Source organism: Helianthus annuus, chromosome 4 (genome assembly GCF_002127325.2).
Source record: "Helianthus annuus cultivar XRQ/B chromosome 4, HanXRQr2.0-SUNRISE, whole genome shotgun sequence".
Taxonomy (NCBI): domain Eukaryota; kingdom Viridiplantae; phylum Streptophyta; class Magnoliopsida; order Asterales; family Asteraceae; genus Helianthus; species Helianthus annuus.
In genome coordinates this window covers 62813818-62829508 of record NC_035436.2, presented here as the reverse complement: position 1 = coordinate 62829508, position 15691 = coordinate 62813818, and positions in this window count along the sequence as shown.

Sequence of the window (15691 nt, the reverse complement as noted above, 5' to 3'; positions counted from 1 at the left end):
TAGTGCAGCTAAATTACACGTGTAAAGTGTTGGAGTGTTATATTTACGCTTATTTTTTTAATTATTATGATTTACACATGTGTAAACTTTTATATTTATGCTTATTTATTTAAAGTATTATGATTTACAGTTATGTAAACCTTTGTATATATGATTTACACATGTGTAAACCTTTATATTTACGTTTATTTTTTTAACTATTATGATTTACACATGTGTAAACCTTCATATTTAAGTTTAATTTTTAAAAGTATTATGATTTACACATGTGTAAACCTTCATATTTGTGCTTATTTTTTAAAGTAATATGACTTACACATATGTAAACATCCGTATGTATGATTTACACATGTGTAAATCTTCGTATATATGATTTGCCTTATGTGTAAACCTTCATAATTATGCTTATTTTTAAAAGTATTTACACATGTGTAAACCATTGTAATTATGCTTATTTTTTAAAGTATTATGATTTACACATGTATAAACCTTTATATATATATGATTTACGCATGTGTAAACCTTCATATGTATGCTTACTTTTTTACAACTATTATGATTTACACATGTGGAGACCTTCGTACATATGATTTACACATGTAGAAACCTTCATACAGATGAATTACATATGTGTAAACCTTCATAGTATCATATTTATGCTTGTTTTTTAAAGTATTATGATTTACACATGTGTAAACCTTCATATAGATGAATTACATATGTGTAAACCTTCATATTTGTGCTTATTTTTAAAGTGTTATGATTTACACATGTGTAAACCTCCATATTTATGCTTATTTTTAAAAACATATTATGATTTACACATGTGTAAACCTTCATATCTGTGCTTATTTTAAAAGTATTATGATTTACACATGTGTAAACTTTCATATATATGATTTACACATGTGTTAAAACATGTGGAAATCCTGGTACCGAAACACAATACCAACACAATTCCCCTTATCACTGAATGTAGTCACATTGGAATTCCCTAATTTAATTGCAACAATGATTACAACTATGGATCAATTACCACAACCAAATGATTTACACATGTTAATATTGTAATATTTATTTCATTTGTAAACTAGAATCTGGTTGTAACATCAAAATGCAACAATGCATTTCAAATTCTTAATAACTACAACTATACTTCTGAATATTAAAGCCACCAGATTAGCTGTAAAGTTTCTAAGTTCCCAGTGGTTATCAGTTAACTTATTCCCCAAGCTTTTTGCAACTAGGCATGTCATCACAGACGACATCAGTTGGTGCAGCTGAAAAACAAGAAGCAATTAGATACTGCAAGCAAAGCCTTTCAATCATCATCAGTCATGAGCCATCGTGGTTAAGACCTTGCTTTAAAGACATATAGATGGACAATAAAACAATGTAAAAATTGCAAAACAAATACCTCTTCAGCAACAAAATATATGAAATAAGGAACCAAAGGATGGAGCCCTGCATTAGTCGCCAAGCTCAACAGCGCTTTGTTGAAAATAACTGAGCTTGATTGACTTACGGTGAGGTCCGTTATCTTTTCAAAGTAAAGCTGCACCATAACCAAAAAGCTGCAAGTTACAACACAGGGCGGGATCATGTGTTGATAACAACAACAATACCTGAAGCTCTATCAAGAGCACATGTTTTGATACTTTTACGTCTAAACAATCATTGTTTGGTTTAAACAAACTATCAAATTCAGGCATTTTTTTCTCCGAAAATGATAACTATGGATCAATCACCACAACCAGAACAATTAACATAAAACTTCAGATCTAATATTTACCTTGAAGCAATCAGTTTACGAACACATCACCTCTCTTCAAGTTGTTGTGCCTGCAAAAATCATGCAAACAAAGAATCCATATCTCTATCCTTTCTACTTCTTCTCTCATTAAACTTTTCACCATCCTCCTCCTCTCTCCTCAACGCCTCCCCCAACTTCTCCAAATATGCCTCTTCCACTCTCTTCTGCTTCTCCGTCGTTGTCTCCTCTTCCTCCGATATAATTCTGTGACGCCACCGCCACATGTTTGTCGTTGTACACCTCAGAATCACAACTATTAATGTCGTCGCCATCATTTTCAAAGAACACGTCTGGTTTTCCGGTATAAACCGCTCGAATTTGTGTATGTTATTTTCGTCATCTGCCTTGTCTCCGGCGTCGACCTTGGGGTTATGAGCTAATCAGGAAAAATGTAATTTGGGGATTTACGACTTATGAGATGTAAGTGATTTTATGTGTTTTTACTATAGTGCCCTTTCTACTTTTTTATTTCATGTTCCCTTCTCATTTAAACCCACTTTTATCTATGGATGGAAATTGTTCTTAGTGTTCTCATAAAAATCTTTGTTCTCAAGATAACCCTCCCCTATATATATATATATATATATATATATATATATATATATATATATATATATATATATATAGGGGACCGCTAGAATGAGAACCACCCCGAGTTGTAAGAACCACGAGAACCGCGACCCGCGGGTGGCCGTTGACCACGAAATTTTTTTTACACCTAGATCCGTATATTTTAAGACCGGGTGTAAATTTTGGGTTCAAACGGCGCGCCCGAGGGGGTAGTTTTTTACGCCCAAAGTTTGGGTTTTTTTAATTTTTTTAATTTTTCTTTTTTTTTTAACCAAACTTTGGGCGTAAAAAACTACCCCCTCGGGCGCGCCGTTTGAACCCAAAATTTACACCCGGTCTTAAAATATACGAATCTAGGTGTAAAAAAAATTTCGTGGTCAACGGCCACCCGCGGGTCGCGGTTCTCGTGGTTCTTACAACTCGTGGTGGTTCTCATTCTAGTGGTCCCCTATATATATATATATATATATATATATATATATATATATATGGTGGGGTTCTAGAGTGAACACCAGTGTATTCGCGAATTGAGTGAACAAATCCTGGTCATTGATCTACGCACGTGTATGGCCAGGATCTCATCATCAAATTGTAAAATACACTAATGTATTTCAACATCAAATCCTAGCCATTGATCTACACACGTGTATGGCCAGGATTAGTTCACTCAGTTCGCAAGCTACACTAGTGTTCACTCACTTTTTATACGTAACTTTAAAAAAAATACACCATAATAACGAGCGTTTTTTTTATCTTTAGTATGAGTGCCATATTTCTATACTTATATAGAGAAAAAAAATGTTTCGATAAGATGTTTAGTCCATGATGTTTTATCTATGTTCATACAGTGGTGTTTTAATTGTATTGTGATTCAAAGCGTGGTGTTTTAAACGCATACTGGAAAGCGTGGTGTTTTTTTATCTACTGGAATGTAGGTTTTAAAACACCATGGTGTTTTAACATATGGAATCTGAAATATCTACTAGCATGCAGATGTAAAACACCATGCATGCAGGTTTAAAACACCATTTTTACAATAACCATACTATGAACATTATACTAAGAACACATTCTGGAAATGGAGGTAGTGTCTTTAATAATTTTATATATTTATTGAATAATGTTGTGTATTATTAGGACCGCTAATCCGGAATTTAACTTTTCATTTTCGTTCTATACATTACAATTTTTTTACTCAATTGTTGTAATTGTAATTTTTAAATTTATTCAAAATAGGCGTTTTGATTATTTTTACAAATAGCATCATCATATCAACCTAATTTATAAGATCTTCGCCAGTATTTATTCCTAAAAATATCAATTCTTGTTAGGCTGAAGTGTGTGAGCGCATAGGTTGGGTCATCAATTGTCACGTATGATCATTAATGGATTGCTACACCACCTCGTTGCCTCATCCACCATGGTTGGCATGGATTAAACCATGGCAACCATGGACCTCATTTCCTTTTTTATTTTCTCCCTTTCCTTTTCATAAAAATAAATTAAAATAAGGGAATTGTGGTTTGGTTTATGATCACACCCTTACGGTAGTGGTTTTGGATAATGATGGATTAAAAGTAGGTGGCATGGCGCTGATATAGAGGATCATAATGACCATGAGAATAATGACCACACCCTATAGCCTTACTACCTTTAAAAAGCATTTTAATAATTTCTATTATGTATTTATTCTACGTTCTTTTAATTTATAACATTCCCTTATGTTTCCTATTTTCGTAAAGTCAACCAAATTAAAAACTAATAAAATTTTGAAACTAAAATTATTATGGTAAATTGGAAACAATATAGGAAACTATACTATTATTAAACTGAAAATAAAAAAAAGTCGTAATAAATACTTTTGTAGAGTTTTTCCCAAATGAGTGTTGGTGGAAAAAGTATTTATCAAAATGGGTGATTTGAAAAGTATTTATCAAAATGGATACTTTTCCTTGTTTTTAACGAGTCTTTAAATTTGTTTATCTCTCTTCTAATATCATTGGATATAACCTAATTCAATATTAACTAAAGAAATAAGGGTATTGCTATTACTAATTAATATTAGGTTTGTATAAATTATTGATTAAAATTTAAAAGAAATCATTCGTTAGATTATGATATTTTATTAAAAGTTTTTTTTTAATTCCTCTAAAGATGTTTTCTTAAACAAGTTTTAGTGAATTTTTTAATAGGCAGATTTTCAATTTTTTAGATATAGAATTTTTAATGAAGATGAAAAGGATGAGCTTCCTAGAAAAAAAATTAAAATAGTTCAGAGAATATAATAAGAAATGTTTTTACAATATTTCTTTTAAACTGACTAAAATTGAACAACAACTTTTGATGAGAAGCTTTAGAACTTGATTTTATTTTACAAACTAATTTACGTAAGATTAAATAGTGTTGTTTGACCTGTCATTTTTCTAAAGCATAAAGCTCCAGCAAAAGAACTAATAAAAACAACTTTATTAATCACTCCAGTTCAGTTTGGTTTATGATCACACCCTTACGGTAGTGGTTTTGGATAATGATGGATTAAAAGTAGGTGGCATAACGCTGATATGGAGGATCATGATGACCATGAGGATAATGACCACACCCTATAGCCTTACTACCTTTAAAAAGCATTTTAATAATTTCTATTATGTATTTATTCTACGTTCTTTTAATTTATAACATTCCCTTATGTTTCCTATTTTTGTAAAGTCAACCAAATTAAAAACTAATAAAATTTTGAAACTAAAATTATTATGGTATATTTTACATCTATACAATTACAAGATGGGGGAATAGTGCCAGGCAGCTGCCTGGCACTCCCCCATTGGACCAACGTTTTTTTAATTTTATTTTATTTCCGGATTAAAATTACGCTTTCGTCCTTCGTTTAAAAATACGCTTTTGCCCCCAGCTCAAAATAAAATTATAATTTTGCCCCTAGCTTAAAATTACGCTTTTGCCCTCGGTTCAAAAACTCATTTTTAATTTTGGTTGGCACTCCTCGATTAGACCACCAGTTTTATTGTTTTATATTCGTTTAAAATTACGATTTCGTCCTTAATTTAAAATAAAATTATGTTTTCGCCCCAACTTCAAAATAAAATTACGTTTTTGTCCCTCGCTCAAAATTACGATTTTGCCATCGGTTCAAAATTATGATTTTTTCCCCAGATTACAACTACAATTTTGGCCCCAGTTCAAAATAAATTTTTGCTTTCGCCCAAACTAAAAATGACGATTTCGCATTTTCGCCCCTTTCAAAAATTATTATTTCGCCTTAAGTTTAAAAATATGTTTTTGCCCGGTTCAAAATAAAACTATGCTTTTGCCCCCTATTCAAAATTACGATTTTGCTATCAGTTCAAAATTTTGAATTTGCCCGAGTTCAAATTAAAAATATAGTTTTGTCCCCAGCTTAAAATAACGATTTTGTCTTAGTGCAAAGTTATATTACGATTTTGTCTCCGGTTCAAATTTATAGTATTGCCATCACTTTAACTTTTGGCAAATTACGATTTTACCCAAGTCAACAAATACAACTTTGCCCTCAGTTCAAATTACAGTATTGCTATCGTTTTAGTTTTTTTAGGAAAATTATAAAAGTGTTTTTTTATATTAGTTGATTGGATTTAATTTTTTTCCATGTGAAGGAGCTTACTAAAACTCACTCATTAATCCTTACAAGCTACAGTTTTGCCCTGAACTCTGAACTACGGTCTTGTCATCGTTTTAGTTTTTTTTTACTAACAAAACTATAATAGTGTTTTTTTCATTGATTGATAATTATTCGGCCATCGCCCCGCAACGCGGGCGGTGGCATTAACTAGTTGGAAACAATATAGGAAACTATACTATTATTAAACTGAAAATAAAAAAAATCACTAAATCCTGGCCATTGATCTACGCACGTGTATGGCCAGGATCTCATCATCAAATCGTAAAATAAACTAGTGTATTTCAACATCAAATCCTAGCCATTGATCTACACACGTGTATGGCTAAGATTAGTTCACTCAGTTCGCAAGCTACACTAGTGTTCACTCTTGAACCTAATCCTATATATATATAGGTAGAGGTTCCTGTAAAAAGAGTTTTTTTTAGAAAGGTAAGAAAGAATCTATATCATTAGATCTTTGATCTAATGGTTGAGATCATAATGGCAAAATTGTAAATAATGTTTACTATTTAAACATATTAATTTTCTAGATTAAGGGTATACAGGTAAATTTAACATTTTTAAATTAAGAAATTAACATTAATGCACTTGCAACTCCCCCCCCCCATCTTTTTTAAAAGTCAATAACTTTTTATACGTAACTTGAAAAAGATACACCATAATAACGAGCGTTTTTTTATTTTTAGTATGAGTGCCATATTTCTATACTTATATAGAGAAAAAAAATGTTTCGATAAGATGTTTAGTCCATAATGTTTTATCTATGTTCATACAGTGGTGTTTTAATTGTATTGTGATTCAAAGCGTGGTGTTTTAAACGCATACTGGAAAGCGTGGTGTTTTTTTATCTACTGGAATGTAGGTTTTAAAACACCATGGTGTTTTAACATATGGAATCTGAAATATCTACTAGCATGCAGATGTAAAACACCATGCATGCAGGTTTAAAACACCATTTACAATAACCATACTATGAACATTATACTAAGAACACATTCTGGAAATGGAGGTAGTGTCTTTAATAATGTTATATATTTATTGAATGGTGTTATATACTTATTGAATGGTGTTATATAATTATTGAATGGTGTTATATACTTATTGAATGATGTTATATATAGCTATTGAATGGTGTTATATATGTGCTGAATGGTGAGTTTGTAGTGTTATTCGTAGTGTTTTTATATAGATCTTTAAAATTGTGTCATATACTTATTGAATGGTGTTATATACTTATTGAATGGTGTTATATACGTGCTGAATGGTGGTTGCAGTGTTATTCGTAGTGTTTTTTATAGAGATCTTTTAAAAAATCATGTTATCATAAATAAGGTGGCGGTTATGAAAGGTTTGAATTAATTGAATCAATGATAAAATTACTTGTTTACCCTTTTGAATTAATTTAGATTGAGAACACATGTCATCTCCACAATATTTCTCACACTTCTCACACTTTTAACCTTTTTTACAATAACCTTACCCTATATATATATATATATATATATATATATATATATATATATATATATAGGACAAAGATCCGTTAGGAACCACCCTTTATTGCGAGAACCGCGAGAACCAGTGTGAACACAAACAGTAATACCTAAAAAAATCTAAAAAACACCCAATTTTTTTTTATTTTTTTACTATTTTTTATATAAAAATCGCTACTTTTAGTATCCAAAAAAAAAAATTTTTTTTAAAAAAAAAAAAAAATTTTTTTGATACTAAAAGTAGCGATTTTTATATAAAAATAGTAAAAAATAAAAAAAAATATTTAGATTTTTTTTAGATTTTTTTTAGATTTTTTTAGATTTTTTAGGTTTTTTGGGGGTTTAGTTTTTAGCATTTTAGCTTGGGGGGTGGGGGGGGGGGTTTAGGTTTTTGGGGGGTAGGGAAGGGGGGTTTAGGTTTTTTTTTTTTGGGGGGGGGGGGGGTTAGGTTTTTTTTTTGGGGGGGAGGGGGGGGGGGGTGGGGGGGGTTTAGGTTTTTGGGGGGTGGGGGTTAGGTTTTTTTAGGGTTTTTTAGCTATTTTAGGTTGTGTTCACATTGGTTCTCGCGGTTCTCGCAATAAGGTGGTTCTCGCATGAACCTTACCCTATATATATATATGGTAAGGTTCATGCGAGAACCACCTTTATTGCGAGAACGAATGTGAACACAACCTAAAATAGCTAAAAAAAACTACCCCCCCCCCCAAGCTAAATGCTAAAAACTAAAACCTCCAAAAAAAACTTAAAAAAAACCTAACACCCCCCCCCCCCCAACCCCTCACAAGCTAAAATGCTAAAAACTAAATCCTTAAAAGTCTACTTTTGTAGTCAGCTAGACACAATATTTCGTACAAGGAAAAACTTAGAATTGTCACTCACGATATTTCATTCAAGGAAAACTTATTTTAATCATATGTTTTTGTTTTGATGTTAAACTTTATGCGAAAATTTATGCATTGGTTTTTTTTTATTTAAAATGTTATGTCTTGGGTTAACATTTTCTTTATCAACTGTTATAGTCTTCTTTTTGTTGTACTAATTCATTAACAATTTTTAATCTTAATTAACAATTTTCTTTATCAAATGTTGTATGCTAAATAGTATTTTAAAGTTTTTAATTTATTAAAGTATATATTTTATTATTTCACAACATATTATTTGTTATGTCCCATAAAGTTCACGAAAATTAGCGCCGGTAAATGAATAAGTCCTAATGCTCTTATCAAGATGCAAGCTCTTGTTGGAAATTACACTTCGGATTAAATGAAGGGCCGTGAGTTAAATGATTTAAATGGGCTGGTTGTGAATAGTGTGGACCGAAGTTTGTGACATGGTCCGAGACACATTAGAACAACAAATGGGCTGATTATAAGTTTTTAAAACCCATTTCGGTTTAAACGATTTGTTGTGGGAGGAGTGGTTTTGGAGTTTGATTGAACTTATAAATAATGCATTCTTTAACATTGTTGCTATCAATAATATCAAGGGTGAGGATTATGATTATGACATTGTTGCTATCATGAACTTTATTTTGCCTATTAAAGATAGGAAGCAATATGATTATGACATGTAACAAAATTTAAAATAAAGAGAAAGAGTATTTTAGTCAATCGTATTCTTTCCTCTTTCTTCTTCTCCCTAGTAACTTCAAAACCCACCATTTTCAAAACCCACAATCTTCAACCTTTTCTTCACTTTCTATCTCAATAATCACTACATTATAGTGCGATTTTCGTCGCCAATCAATGATTGAAACACACAATCAACGTGTTCTTCAACTTTTTTGAGAAAAACCCAATTTAACTTCATATAATATCTCATTTTTCCCGTGATTTTGAAGCGAATCACTCGATCCGGTCGATTCGATCGCTGATAAGTGTTTCTATCATTCAAATTTCATCAATTGTTGAAGAAATCGGCTTCGAAACATGTAAGAAATTCTTGAATTGCATTTGTACGATCTGGGTTTTTGACTTGAGTCATTGCGTTTTACGATCTTGGCGGGGGTCCGGGGGCAGCGCCCCTGAGAGCAGGGTCCAAGGGGCAGAGCCCCTGGCTGGGGTCGAGCTGATTTTCGTAGACAGTTTTTTATCTCCTACTTCCTGGTTCAGACAGTTTTTGAAGTGTTTTTAGTCATTGCGTTTTAGGTAAAACACATTTTTATGTGTTTTCAGTCCATTACATTTTAGAGAGAACACTTTCTTTTCTGTTTTTAGGCCATTGCGTTTTAGAAATAAGACAGTTTTATGTGTTTTCTGACCATTACGTTTTAGAAAAAACACATTTTTGAAGTGTTTTTAGTCCATTGCGTTTTAGGTAAAACACATTTTTGTGTGTTTTCAGTCCATTGCGTTTTATAAAAAAGACATTTTTAAGTGTTTTCTGGCCATTGCGTTTTATAAATAAGACATTTCTTTGTGTTTTTGGTGCATTGTGTTTTAGGTAAAAACACATTTTTATGTGTTTTCAGTCCGTTGCGTTTTAGAAAAAAAAGACATTTTTAAGTGTTACCATTGCGTTTTAGAAATAAGACATTTCTTTGTGTTTTTGGTGCATTGCGTTTTAGATAAAACACATTTTTTATGTGTTTTCAGTCCATTGTATTTTAGAAATTACACTTTCTTTTGTGTTTTTAGGCTGTTGCGTTTTAGAAATAAGACATTGTTTGTGTTTTTTGGCCATTGCGTTTTACAAATAAAACATTTATTTGTGTTTTTGATGCATTGCGTTTTTTAAAAGTCATTTTTTTATGTTTTTTTCATTGCGTTTTACGCAACTGGGCTTTTTCCATTGCGTTTTACACAACTTGGTTTTAGAAAAAAATCGAAAATATAACAATACTATACCCGTTTTAAAGATAAAATAACGCTCGTTTTTTGGTGCAATTTTTATAAAAAAAATAATGTCGTATGAAAGAATTATTAACGTTTAAAAAATGGGGGGCAGAGGGAATTGGAAGAGAGAGAAACTATTGTTCTGGATTGACTAGAATACCTTTACACAAACCCACGCGTCTCTTTTTATTATCTTAAATTTCACTCATTTAATCTTAGCCCTTAATTAAATCAATTAATATTCAAGATTACTTCCTAACCTTCTTAACTAAAAAACTTTCTATTATATCCTAACTGTTTAGGACATTGCTAACTCTTATAAAATTAAAAGTTAAAAACGTAAATTAATAAAGAAAACACAATAATATTTTAATCCTATAAACTAAAGTAACATGGACCAACAAAAAAAATCATCCGTTCACATTTGTATTGTTACCATATAATATTAGAAGTTTATATTAATGAAATTAAGATTTAAAGAAAACCCCAAAAAAATAACATGTGGCACAAACTGACATGATCAATTACTAGTCATCGTTTCTATTATCACATATATCTAGTAAAACTCTTCATGCGTCCGATAGGAATTTGATCATATCAGTTTAGTTCAACTGAAAAAGGAAACCCCAAAAAAAAAAAAATAGTGATATGCCAAAAAAGATGATGATACGTGTTCATATCGATCAAAAATCATTAACAACGAATATCAATAACCGTTTCAATAGTACTAAAACATACATCGATGTTTGTGTTTTTTGGCCATTACGTTTTACAAATAAAACATTTCTTTGTGTTTTTGGTGTATTGCGTTTTTTTTAAAAGTCATTTTTTACGTTTTTTTTCATTGCGTTTTACGCAACTGGGCTTTTTCCATTGCGTTTTACACAACTTGGTTTTAGAAAAAAAAATCGAAAATATATCAATACTATACTCGTTTTAAAGATAAAATAACGCTCGTTTTTTGGTGCAATTTTTATAAAAAAATAATGTCGTATGAAAGAATTATTAACGTTTAAAAAATGGGGGGGGGGGGGGGCGGAGGGAATTGGAAGAGGACAAACTATTGTTATGGATTGACTAGAATACCCTTACACAAACTCACGCATCTCTTTTTGTTCTCTTAAATTTCACTCATTTAATCTTAGCCCTTAATTAAATATTCAAGATTACTTCCTAGCCTTCTTAACTAAAAAACTTTCTATTTAGGGACATTGCTAACTCTTTTAAAATTAAAAGTTAAAAACGTAAATTAATAAAGAAAACACAATAATATTTTAATCCTATAAACTAAAGTAACATGGACCAACAAAAAAATCATCCGTTCACATTTGTATTGTTACCATATAATATTAAAAGTTTATATTAATGAAATTAAGATTTAAAGAAAACCCCAAAAAAAACTGACATGATCAATTACTAGTCATCGTTTCTATTATTACATATACTAGGTTAGTTCCCCGTGTGTTACACGGGTTGAACAATTTAAACTATTTAATAAATATTTCTTGTAAATACAAACTAAAGAGGGAGACATTTATATACCAATTGACATAAATAAGTTAATATAAAGATGATGTATGTTAGTATTATAAAATTTATCAGAGAAGAATGTAATCAAACTGTCGCTAAAAGTAATACAAAAATAAATATATTATATAATACGTATTATTATATTTACGTATTACATTACATTTAAATTTAATGATAAATAAAAAGATAGAATGGATGTATATTACAAAGACACTCAATGTTTAAAAAAAAGATGTAACATGAATAATGATAATTTACGAATATTTTCATTGAATGTATTATTTGAAGATTTGGAAAGTTTTTACTAAGATTTCAGATTTTTTTTTTTTTTTGAAATTAGGATTAACTATTACCAAGATTTTAGGGTTTTTTTTTAATTTAGGATTATCTATGAAACTAAAGAGATAAGTAAACCAATGTGTGACACGTGTCATTTATTGGAACCATCTAATTTTCTGTTTTCCCGCCTCTTTTGTATAGTCATCTTATATTAATTAAATACTAAATTAATATTAAATCGTATCCTACTTTGAATTTGAAATAGAATCCTTCTATTTTTCTAACAAAGTATTATCTTCGAATTTAAAATTGTTAATTTAAGATAAGATGTTTTTAATTTTTCTTTAGGAAAGTAAAAAATAGACGACTCCAATGAATGATACGTGTCATATATTAGTTTATTTATAGTATGAATTTGGTATATAAAATTACATTTATTCAACCCGTACAATACACGGGGTTCCTTAAAGTTTTTCTTTTATTTAATTGTCAAATTATATAATAAAATAAAATAAAGAATTTCAAATAATGTCACGTGACACCCTCTCCTTTCATCTTACAATATTAATTTATATAGTATTTTATTTTAATATAATTTTTAATTACTAATACGTGTTTTATATTCATAAATCTATTGATTTTCATCAATTGATTGTTCGATAAATGAATATTTTTTTTTGTTCTGACCGAAAATAAAATATTCTTCTTTTAAAACTCAAATCTTATCCAATAAAACACCGAAACTTAAATGAAATTCACAATATTCATGTAGACTATTAGAATATTCAAGTAGATTATTATTATTATTATTATTATTATTATTATTATTATTATTATTATTATTATTATTATTATTATTTTGAATTTAGGGTTAACCATGAAACTAAAGGGATTATATTTTAGGAGGGAAAATAGATTTCTAGATAGTCTCATTGATTGCCATGTGTCTCAAATTGGTTTACTTTATTATATGTATAGATATCTAGTAAAACTCTTCATGCGTCACGATAGGAATTTGATCATATCAGTTTAGTTTAACGAAAACCCAAAAAAAAATTAGTGATATGCCCAAAAAGATGATGATACGTGTTCATATCGATCAAAAACCATTAACAACGAATATCAACAATCATTCCAACAGTACTAAAACATACACCGATGTTGTTCGGTCGGGATTTCTATGTGGCATCGATATTGATAGGAATGTATCAGTTGGTTTAACTTGGTATCGGTACTGTATCGACACTTAGTGTAATTTACAATATAAAAAAAAATACCTATTGCAAATAGAACACATTTTCAACAAAATTTTATTTAAAAAAATATTTAACTCAACATCAATTATTGATAAACTATACTAAAATAATGGGTTGGTTACGTTACAAACCATATTTATCCTACAAATCGTGAGAACTGGTCCTAACACTTAAAAAAAGTTAAATTAGCACATACTAAAACTAACACTTAGGTCCTGGGTTCGATTCTTACAAGGGGGGTTTTCCTCATATTTATTGGGTTTCCTCCTGAATTGGTGTATAGGCATTATGACTAGTGGAGATGGATATGATCGGGTGGTTTCGTTGGTGGCATGATGATACTCCAGTGGTCCGTCAACGATCCAAATTTGCCATATTAAAAAAAAGCACACACTAAAACAATATATACATAAAAGTAACACTTTTGAATTATATTAACACATTAATATTAATCAAGATAATTGATTTTAGCACATATGTGAACTAGGTTTTTACCCGGGATTGCTTCCCGGGCTCGGGAAACTTAGTTATATTAATTACTATTTGTTATTAATACGACCACATTAGATCAACCATCTCATTCGATTCAACAACAATGTCCTCAAATCACCGGATTAGATAATGAACCCATATTAGAGGTTGTTAGGATCTGAGTTTCTTTTTTATTGTGATTTTGTTTAAGAATTAAGAAGATGAACAACTAATGCAACGGAATTAAAATGAAAATAAACTTTGCACACAATCAAACAGGAGAAATGCTTTCAACACACATTTTAACATAGAACCAAATGATTGAATTTATTTCAAGATTCAAGTGTTTCTTCAATCATCCGTTTAACCCCTACTTTTACAAGGTAATCCTCTGCTTCTTTATCTGCTGCTGTTATTTTATCCATCTACCTTTGATTCCTTCTTTGGTTAAGGATGGCAGCAGATGGAGCAGTAGATCTCCTGAAAAGTTGCTTTTGTGGCTCAGCTGAAACCACTGCTTCAGGATAATCAGACTTTTGTGGAATATTAGGATTTTTCTTCCTTAGTTCTTCCAGCCTTTTGTAAGATGCAAACACTTTATCCTATTTCCATCTTGACACTGGATTCTTTGACCCAAAAGCAGCTGTAATAAGCTCTTTTTTCATCCTATGAAGCTGCAGAGTCCTTTCTGGTACATTTTTCTTAAACTTTGCCCAGATAGGAGGAGTCTGCTTCACCTTGTTTTTGATCATATCTTGAATTCTGGCTGCTTCACATTCAAGCTCACTAATGGTCCATTCTTTGTACATGTACCTTTCTCCTTTATACGTTTTGTAAGCCATGATGATATCAAGATAATCTTTTCTCGGGTTGAGATCTTTCTACCATCTGTTGTGATGAAGTAACAACAGTGGTTTCTGGTGACTTTTGTGTTGTTACTGGTAGTTGCTCTGGGATCTCATCTTCCAGAGTTGCCTTTGTTTTAGGTTTGGGGGGCTTTTGTGTTTTCTTTTGTCTTGGTCTTTTAGTGGATTTAGGTGTGGGTTTCATAGCAGTTGTTTTGCTGCTATGATCACCTTGAGTAGTGGGCTCAGCAACAGGTGCCTGAGGAGCAGTGGTAGCTGCTAAAGTCTGCTCAGGAGCCTCTGCTTGTGTTTCGGACACTTTTGATAGCCTTGTAAATGTTGAAGGTGTAAGGCAATTTATTTGAAAATGTTCACCCTGGATGAGTACATGAGCATCATCCTTTCCAAATTTATTTTGAAAATAAAAGCTTAGGAACCTTGGAAATAGTAAAAATGATTTGCTAGTAACATTTTTTACCAAGTCATCAAAGATCTCCTGTGAATAGTTAAAGTTTTCCCCATGCAAGATAGCATAACCCAGGTATTGGATCTTTAATGGAATTTCATTGAAAGCAGTGGTCTTATTAGAAACACACATTAAGAGGGTATGAAACAAAAACCTTGTGGCAGGGGGAAAACTGCCTTTTTGCAAAGTGTCTTTTTTCATTTCCTTTGCATACCCTCTTTCTAAAAAATCTGTTTGATACTCTGCTTTAGGGAAAAAAGTTTTACCTTGAAGATCATTGAGTTCAAACACTTCAGAGATTGTTTGTGGTGTGATTTTAACTTTAACACCCTTTATCGAGGAATTGATGGCTATGGGTGTTTCACCTTCAGATTCAAGTTTTGCATTTTTCCAAAATTTCCTCTGGGTTGCCAAGTAAATCGGAGCATTAGAAGTCAACAAAGTTTTGTACTTTGAAGACG